Source organism: Elaeis guineensis, chromosome 10 (assembly GCF_000442705.2).
Source record: "Elaeis guineensis isolate ETL-2024a chromosome 10, EG11, whole genome shotgun sequence".
NCBI classification, from domain to species: domain Eukaryota; kingdom Viridiplantae; phylum Streptophyta; class Magnoliopsida; order Arecales; family Arecaceae; genus Elaeis; species Elaeis guineensis.
In genome coordinates, this window is record NC_026002.2 from 60,973,940 (window position 1) to 60,984,558 (window position 10,619).

Sequence of the window (10,619 nt, forward strand, 5' to 3'; positions counted from 1 at the left end):
AAAAATATCACATGGTGATACGATCATTTGGCCACTTCTAATAAGTGCCTTTGATCACATCATGTGTGTTGGATGCGGGAATATTAGATGCTAGATCTATAATCATATATAGGATCCATCGTGCTCTAAAACTATTTGCAACTTTCGATACTATCTATCGAAGTTAGGTTCTATAAATAAGTTACTATCAAATAGTGAATGGAGCAACGAATATCTAGCCATAATTGAAAGAAAAATATAAGACCTCTATATTTATGAATTGATCAAGCTTAAAGATTTGGACTTTAGTCTAAAGGTTCTTCTACTATTTTAGCCGAATTGGTAGCCTCTACCTCCAATCTAAAGAATTACTCTAATTTCTTTGTAGATACTAGAATCTACACAAACTGTATGCAAGTCCGAGTATGGCTCGACCAATTCATATGCATCTATAAGTAGGTTCTCAACCAATTATTTCTCTAAATAATTTTTAGTATTAAATTTCAGTTCAGGTTTCATTTCAGTAGGCGATGAGCCTCCACTGAAAGTCCTGGTTAGGTCTAACCATTAACATGAACCTACTCAGTGCTTCTAACTAATGAATGATCTGGCTCGAGTATGGCTCGATCAATCCAATCATTCATCAGAGTATAACAGAGTCATCATATGATGAATGATAATACTATCATTTAGAGAAATATCAGACAAATGGTGCCTGCAATGTCAATCAAAAATAATGGACCCATTATCATTCACCTTAATGGGAGGCTATGATCTAGTTATCACCATAACCTGTTCATTTTATGAACATAGTAATTTAGAAGATTTGATTAATTTAGAAAAGAGATTTGACCAACTATTCTTAATTCTCCCATTGACTTCACCAAATCAGATCAAAGAAGATTAAGTTTAATCTGATCCACCCAACTAGTTATAAATCTTTCCATTGACTTCACTAAGTCATAAAGAAGACTCAAGACTGGCTAGTCAATCTAAGAGCACCTAAATCAGTCACACTGATTTACCTATGCAGCATGGGTTAGCATGAATCAATAAGCAACCTAATCAAAAGCTGATTAACTATATCGGCTAGATAAGTGAGATTGATGGGAGGGTATGCTAAGCTTGCTTTAGATACCACCAAAATAGTCAGATAAGCTGTTTTCAATTAAAAATCATTGATTGAAATGCCAAACTTATCTTAGACACCAATTGGTTTGTCAGTTTTAATTAGGTTTGTCTAAAGATCAGACTCGACTATTGAGCCATGATCAAAGTCCATTTGGTCTAATTAAAGATATAGACTTGACCATCTACAACTATTGTATTGATTCTAAAGAAATTCTAATTTAATCTAATTCAATATTTGGTTAGATTTAATCAATTTCTGTACTTGATCTATTAACTCTTTGATTCTAACCTTAGATCTAATCCAATTAAGATGACCTGACCAATCTAACCCATAAGCCCATCAATCCATGTTTTATGTGAATGATATTAGATCTTTAATTCATAATTCTAGATCTAATTAGTTAAACTTAATTCTCAATTAAGTGTAAGTTTAACATGAGTTTAGGTTTGAAATAATTTTAATTTTTTATTTTATAAATAATTTATAATAAATTTTATGCAAAAATTTTTTATTCTGAAATTAGATCGACTCAATCAACATTGAGCTGGCTATAGAAGAGGACTGGGTCAACTTGGTTCAAAATTGGGTCAGCTCAGTAATTGTGCGAGCATATTTCAAAGAGTTTCATATCTAAAAAATATCTTGTATAATTTTAAAATAAAATCAATCATAAACACACTTTTAGATCATATCTAAATTTTTTATAATTTTAGATTTTATTTTCTTATGATTAAAATAATTTTAATCATATAGATTAGATGTTTTACTTTTCATATAACTTTGTATCACATATAATAAACCTAGGGTTTTAAGATTTAAGATTTTACAAAAAATTAAGTTCTTTCTTTCGCATTCTTCTTCATGAGATTTGATCACATGACACCCCTATATATCATAAGAGTACCTCATCGAATAAAAAGAGAGGATCTTTAAACCCTTCTTGCTCTTATGATCGGACGGCCTGGTGATCAACCCAATCCTTGTTATTTGGATCATTTAATCTAATAACATATCATATATGCATAAATTTAGATCTAATATAAATTATATTAGAACTGATCATAATCTTAGATCATATCTAAATCAGATCATAAACATCACATATAACATATAAAATTAAATTTTATCAAAGATCAGTACAAACTAAACTAAGACAACCTGTTCACTATAAGGGATAAACCCTATAGCAGGACAACCTTATTTCAGTTTGTGCAATCAACCATTAATTAAATTCAGATCTAAGATATCACATATAAAATTTAAATAAAATTAAATTTTTAATTTAATATGCACATATAACATATCATAATGAATCTAGGCTCTAATATTATTGTTGAAAAATATAGACGATTTTATGCATGTATTTCAAAAATTTTTGAAATAAATTAGTAGAAAGCAACTAGATTAATCTTATTAATCTAACATGCATATGATCTATTCATCAAATCAACTTACTTTAGGATCTATGACATGATATGTTGCATATAAAATTTGAAAAGAACAGATAATAAAATCTGCGTGCATGGATGTAAGCAGTAGATTAGATCTACTTCTAATCAGAGTCCAGAACTTGATACCTGAGTGCGGGTTGATGATCATCGCTACTGAGAGATATGATAAAGATGATTCTTATTGGTTGCTCATAGTCACACATATGTCCGACCTCTACGGAAGGTCCACTCGAAGTTTGAATCTGATCGATCTTCTCGGGAGTGCTAGTTTGCACAAAGACCATTTTCTTGGCTGATCTGGATCATTTCTTCAAATCTCTTGAATCTTTTCAGAGGTTGAAAAAAAAAATCTAGAGGAGATGAAAATGAGAAAGAAGTATATAAGAAACTATTTTTTTCATATTTCTCTCTCTTCCCAAACTCTGAGGACCAAACCTTAGAAAACTAGGTTTTGCGCTAACCCAAAGAAGAAGGACTCTCCTCTTCTTTTCATGCCATGAACTCATGCCCGAAGGACTCTCACCATGAAAGCCCTTCTTTTGATCTCTTTTACATGCATAAAAGAAAGAAATAACCTCCTTTTATTTGACATGTAATAAGGTAGGGTGAAGAGTCCAACATTGTTTGGACTCTTCCTTTGGTTGTCGCAACTTTTCACAATCCCATGTCAAAAACAAATATGGGATGCCCCAACTCAATATTTTTTATGGTAAATCAGATCTTTATCTGATTTACCATGCCACAAAATTCTTCTTTTTAGTCACACCAAAAGAAAGAATAAAGGGGATGGCGTGTGGAGTGATTTGGATAAGAACAAACACCACTTGATAAGGAATGTTTTGAAATCCAATTACAAAACTTTTCTTTTATCAAAATCAAACCAGATTTGAACATGAGATAGGGAGGGTGGAGGGCCTCTTTTGCATGAAGAAATCTCATGCAAAAAAATTTTGGGTGTGAGGAATGTGGCGTTCAAAAACTTGGTGGCGCATGTGAGAAGAGTCCAATTCTATATGGACTCTTAGTTTTCTTATTTGACTCCAAACCAAATCACATTTCGTTTAGCCAAAATAAATAGATAAAATTTAATCTAATTAAATTCATAAATTATTAATCAAATTTTAATCAAATTAAAAATTTATGGAATCAAAGTCCTGATCAAATTAGGGATAATTCTTCCTTAGTGATTTGGTCATCTCATAACCTAATCGGATCAAACCTAATAAAATCTAATTCAATTAGATTTTATCTAATCCTCATTGCTCAATCAAATTGAGCTAATTAGCAATCTAATTATTAATTAATCTTTCATTAACTCACTAACACTCAGCGAATAACTTCATTGCAACTTTTACATAAGGTTAACCATCAATCGAATTGATGATTAAATTCTTGAACGATTCTCAATCGTTGATCGACCACATGATTAGTCAAAAACTTCTTTTGAGTACGATCAGGTAGGTTTGAACCTAAATCAGTAGCATAAAAATAAAATTTTAAACCAATCGATGTAACCATCTAGCAACGAGACCCAATATCTAGATAGGTCGAGTGATGGCGAAGCAACATTCAAGAACCTACTGACATATGGTAATCGTATATTTTATTCTTTTGATCCTAATACTCAAGGATGACCTAGGATTTAACTGTCAATCCTAGATAAGTCATCCATATTATATTTCAATCTTTCAAATCCATCATATAGCTTATCTGGATCCAAGTTTTGCTAAATTTAAATATATTGATACATAACTCTTACTAATTCAGAGGAGTCAATCCCATCTTGACGTACACACTGACTTGATAAGTACTTGACTGTATCCAAAAATTTTTCATCATTAAATTATAAATTCAGATAGTCCGGTATCAAAGTATAGTGAGTTGCTTGTAAGTCACCGTGGTGATCTCAAGTTGGAGAGACACTTATACCCATACCCTTCGCGAGTTACCTTTGACAGTAGAGTGCTCCGCAATTGGTCACATTTAGTGATGATGTACTCTTATATCTCACTTGCATGCCATACCAATTTCTCCATAATATTTGGTTATGACGATAACCAATATATATGGCACACAATGATCTATACTTGATATCGCTATTATTCTAGTAATAGCATATCTTTTGGTCGCAAACCAGTTTAAAGACTATGTGATAAATCCTTCTTTATTGATCAAAGTAGTCCTAAGGACTTCATCACAATACAGGAGTTCATTAGAAAATATTATCTTATGCTGAAAAAGATCAAATAACTTTTATTATTGATCAATTTTTATATATTTATAATTAGCATAATGATCAAACGATTGACTTTAGGATACATTTTCTAACACTGAGGAGCTTGATCAGCATCTATTCTTTGTGTGAACGATCTGTAGAGGCCAGACTCCTTTGTACGACTGTGAGTAGCCTAAAGAAACTCCTTTCTATGCAAAACACTTGTGGAGATCAGCAACCCACACTTTGGTAATAAGTTCTGAACTCGTTAGATTAGTTTTGGTTAGATCTAAGAGTTAGATCTAGTCTACTACATCGATTAAATCGATATAGATTTTTAATTTTTAGATCTTAAACTCATATTAAATCATATCATATGTCTTAGCATGATAGTTTAGATTAGATCTTATGGATGTAGTGTAGGTTAAATCATTTAATCTAACAAGATCCGCCACAAAAATTTTAAAATTGCATGCATAAATCTGTCAGTATTTCCTTCACAATCTTCCTCCCACTACCTCTATCTTGGATAAACTCTTTTTCTAAGAAGATGGCATGGCGTTTCACAATCACATTGTGATCCTTAGGAAGATAGAAGTAGTATCCCATAGATTTCTTAGGATGCCCTATAAAATGAGCCTTAAAAGACCTAGCCTCTAACTTGTCTGTCTATTGTCACTTGATATAGGCCAAACATCTTCAAATCTTGAGATAACCAAGAGTCGGCTTCTTACCATATCATAACTCATATGGTGTGGTAAGAACAGATTTAGAGAGAATCTTATTCAATAGGTAAATTACAGAAAATAATGCATGTCTCCATAGAAAGTCAGAAAGATTTGTGAAGTTTATCATAGACTAAACCATATCTAATATGATTCAATTTCTCCTTTCGGATATCCCATTGAGCTGAGGCATCTTTGGAGGTGTTTGTTGAAAAATGTGTTCCAAAGCCAATCGTTAGATGATTGTGCTCATTTTATAAATTATATATAAATTTTTATTAATAAAAATTATTTAGTTTTTTCATTACAAATTGACCATCTTTGAACTCCTGTGTTGTAATGAAGTCCTTAGGACTATAATTAATCAACAAAGAAGGATTTATCGTTAAGTCTTTAAAAATATTTATGACCAAACAATATACTATTACAAGGACAATAGCGATATCAAGTGTAGGTCGTTGCACGCCATATGATTTGGTTGTCCTCTTAATCAAGGAGTGTGAAGATACTATTATGACATGCAGATGGAATGTAGGAGTACATTCATATCAAACATGATCATGTGTCAGACACTCTGCTGTCAAGAGTAGCTCGAGAAGGGTATGGATATAAGTGTCCCTTAGACTTGAGACCACCACGGTGACTTGTAAGTAACTCACTGTATTTTAGTACCGAACCATCTAAGTTTCTAATTCAGTGATGGAAAATACTGGATGCAGTTAAATACTTAATAAGTTGGTGTGTGAGTCAAGATGGAATAGATCTCTCTGAATTAGTAGGAGATATGCATCAATGTATTTTAATTTAGTAAAATCTTGACTAGGATAATCTATGTAATGGATTTGAATGATTGAAATATAATGTGATCGACTAAATTAGGTTTGACAGTTAAACCCTAGGTCACCTTAAGCATTTGAGTCAAAGGGATGAATTATATGGTAACCATACGTCAGTAGGTTCTAGAAGGTTGCTTTGTAATACTTTGACCTATTCGATCATCGAGTTATCATTACTAGATGGTTACATCGATTGGTATAAGAAGTTATTTCTATACTATCGATTTAGATTCGAACCTATGGGGTCATATGCATTAGAAGATTTGATCAGATCAGATGGCTGAAGAGTCCAATTGGATTGTGACTCTGGTGAAGAGTCTTACTCGAACTAGGACTCTATGGAAGAGTCCCACTGGGATTGAGACTCTACTATTTATAAAAAATTAATTAATAATTAGATTACTAATTGATTCAATTTGATTGACCAAAGAGCTTTGGATCAAGTCTAATCGAATTGGATTCAGTTTGACTCTGATTGAGTTTAATATGATCAAGCCAGATTACAAGAAAAATTTGATCATGATTCGATCAGAATTTTGACTCGGCTAATTCCTAATTGGCTTAGAAATTTGATGAGATATCAAGGTTTCTAATTGGATTAGGATCATTTCCATCAGTAGGTTCAATCCAAATTTGATTTGGATTAGAATCAAAATTGGAAATGAAGAGTTCTTATCAACTTGGACTCTATCTTTATCTCTTATGCCACTCTTGAACCCATGCCAATTTCTCCATGCTTAATTGGATTTGAGTTATAATTTTTGGTATCATGATAGAGGGTCCAATAAGAATGGGCAGCAATATTTGATGAGTCATAATCTTATCTCTTGCCTAATTTGAATGCGATCCAAATTAGAGATAAGATGTAAATTAGAAAAAAAATTTTCATACATAGAATATTGTTGGTACCATTTTATTTTTTTTCTTATTTTTCTTAGAGAATAATTTAGTATTTTAGACTCTAGAATCCTTCTTCATATTTTAATAAGTTTTTTGGATTTTTTTGGGATGCCAAAAGGGGGTTTTGGTGTGGACTATTAGTGCCCTTTCTTCTAAAAACCCTAATACCTAATCTATAAAAAGAGATCCTCTCACTTGGACATCCCATGATCAATTCTCTTGCTGGTTTTTATTTTTAGAGCCTCTTCTCCTCCTCCTCTATTTCTCCTCTAGATCCTCTCTTGCTTTGGAGTGTCCAAGTTGCTTGAAGAAGAAGGAAGAAATCAGCTGTCAAAGTTGCTTGCAGGCTAGCACCTCCAAGTCCCTGATCTGTGCTAGTCTTCATATGGATTTTTCTATAGAGGCCAGATGACTTTGTGTGGTTGTGAGTGACCTAAAAAATATCCTCTTCAAGTGTTGGATCAGAAAAGATCAAAATCCAATTAGTTTGGTAATCATCTCTAACCTATTTTGATCATACTGTTAGATCTAATAGTTAGTCTAGGATTTTAGCATCAATGAGATCGATGTGTGTTTTTATTTTCAGATCTAAAGTGCATCATATTTTATATTTTCTTTATGGTATGGTAGTCTAGATTAGATCTTATTCATATGATTTAGATTAAATAGTTTAATATTATTCTTCTACTGGATAAAAATTTTGAAATTACATGCATAGCACTACCTACGTTTCCTTCAATTGGTATTAGAGCCATGGTTGTTTTGATATGAATTATTATGCCTGTTGGGTATAAAATACCCCCCCCAGCCGAAGTTCGTGTCAGGAGTGATCCTCCGGGGATTCTACCGACTTCTGACCTTCGGTGACATCTTTTCGAACCTCTCCGGCAGTCGAGCCTCCGCAACACTCCCAAGTTTTGCCAATGGATAAGCCCCCACCAGCATCAATCGGATTCTTCATGACGGACGGACTCCACCCAAGTTTTCACGATGATCGACCACCTTCTAGACTTCATCCAGACTCCTACGGGAGCCAGACCTCATCCCCGACTCCAGCCGCAGGTAAATTTCATCCGGACTCCTATGGGAGCCGGACTTCGTCTCTGACTCCAACCACAGGAAGACTCCATCCGGACTCCTATGGGAGCCGGACCTCATCCCCGACTCCAGCCGTAGGTAGATTCCATTCAGACTCCTACAGGAGCCGGACTTCGTCCCCAACTTCAATTGCAGGAAGACTTCATCCAGACTCCTACGGGAGCCGGACTTCATCCCCGGCTTCAACTGCAGGAAGACTTCATCTGGACTCCTACGGGAGCCGGACTTCGTCCCCGGCTTCAACTGTAGACTTCATCCGGACTCCTACGGGAGCCGGACTTCGTCCCCGACTTCGACTGCAGGAAGACTTCATCCGGACTCCTACGGGAGCTGGACTTCGTCCCCGGCTTCAACTGCAGGTAGACTTCATCCGGACTCCTACAGGAGCCGAACTTCGTCCCCGACTTCGACTGCAGGTAGACTTCATCCAGACTCCTACGGGAGCCGGACTTCGTCCCTGACTTCAACTGCAGGAAGACTTCATTCGGACTCCTACGGGAGCTGGACTTCATCCCCGACTTCAACTGCAGGAAGACTTCATCCGAACTCCTACAGGTGCCGGATTTCGTCCTCGACTTCAACTGCAGGTAGACTTCATCCGGACTCCTACGGGAGCCGGACTTCGTCCCCGACTTCAACTGTAGGAAGACTTCATCCGGACTCCTACGGGAGCCGAACTTCATCCCCGACTTCAACTGCAGGAAGACTTCATCCGGACTCCTACGGGAGCCGAACTTCATCCCCGACTTCAACTGCAAGAAGACTTCATCCGGACTCCTACGGGAGCCGGACTTCATCCCCGACTTCAACTGCAGGAAGGCTTCATCCGGACTCCTACGAAAGCCAGACTTCATCCCTGGCATCAACTACAGGTAGACTTCAACCGGACTCCTACGGGAGCCGGACTTCATCCCCGACTTCGACTATAGGAAGACTTCATCCGAACTCCTACGGGAGCCGGATTTCGTCCCCGGCTTCACCTACAGGTAGACTTCATCCGGACTCCTATGGGAGCCAGATTTCATCCCTGACTTTAACTGCAAGAAGACTTCATCCGGACTCCTACGGGAGCTGGACTTCGTCTCCGACTTCAACTGCAGGAATACTTCATCCGGACTGCTATGGGAGTCGGACTTCGTCTCCGACTTCAACTGCAGGAAGACTTCATCCGGACTCCTACGGGAGTCAGACTTCATCCCTGACTTCAACTGCAGGTAGACTTCATCCGGACTCCTACGGGAGCCAGATTTCGTCCCCGACTTTAACTGCAGGAAGACTTCATCCGGACTCCTATGGGAGCCGGACTTCATCCCCGACTTCAACTGCAGGAAGACTTCATCCGAACTCCTACGGGAGCCGAACTTCATCCCCGACTTGAACTGCAGGAAGACTTCATCTGGACTCCTATGGGAGCCAGACTTCGTCCCCGACTTTAATTGTAGGAAGACTTCATCCGGACTCCTATGGGAGCCGGACTTCGTCCCCGACTTCAACTACAGGAAGACTTCATCCGGACTCCTACGGGAGCCAGACTTCTTCCCCGACTTCAACTGCAGGAAGACTTCATCCGAACTCCTACGGGAGCCGAACTTCATCCCCAACTTCAACTGCAGGAAGACTTCATCCGGACTCCTACAGAAGCTGGACTTCGTCTCCAACTTCGGCTACAGGAAGACTTCGTCCGGACTCCTACGGGAGCCTGACTCCTTCCCCGAACAGGTAGACTTCGTCCGAGCTCCTACGGGAGCCGGACTTCCATCTTGAACTCCTGTTACAGGTAGACCTCACCCTGAATTCCTACAAGGGCCGAACTCCGAGGTTCTACTACAAGCAACCCACTCCGAGCTTCTGCTACAAACGATCTACTTCAAATTTCTATCACGAGCGGTCCATGCCGGATTCATTGTGGATGAATTCCTTTCGGATTTCTATTACAGACAGGCCTCGATCGTGATTCCTCAATAAATGATCCCCATCCGGGCTTCTACGGAGATCGGACTCCAACCAAACTTCGGCTGACAGGTCTGAACCCCCCGACAAGCCATAGTAACGGCCATGACTCTGCTCCACTTCCTGCAATGGATTCCGTGTGGCTCCATCACTCCCTGGCAGGCCATAGTAACGACCACGACTCTGCTCCACTTCCTGCGACGGATTTCATGCAGCTCCATCACTCCCTGGCAGACCACAATAATGGCCACGACTCTGCTCCACTTCCTGCGATGGATACCATGCGGCTCCTCCACTCTCTGGCAAGTCGCGACAACGGACGCTGCTCCACTC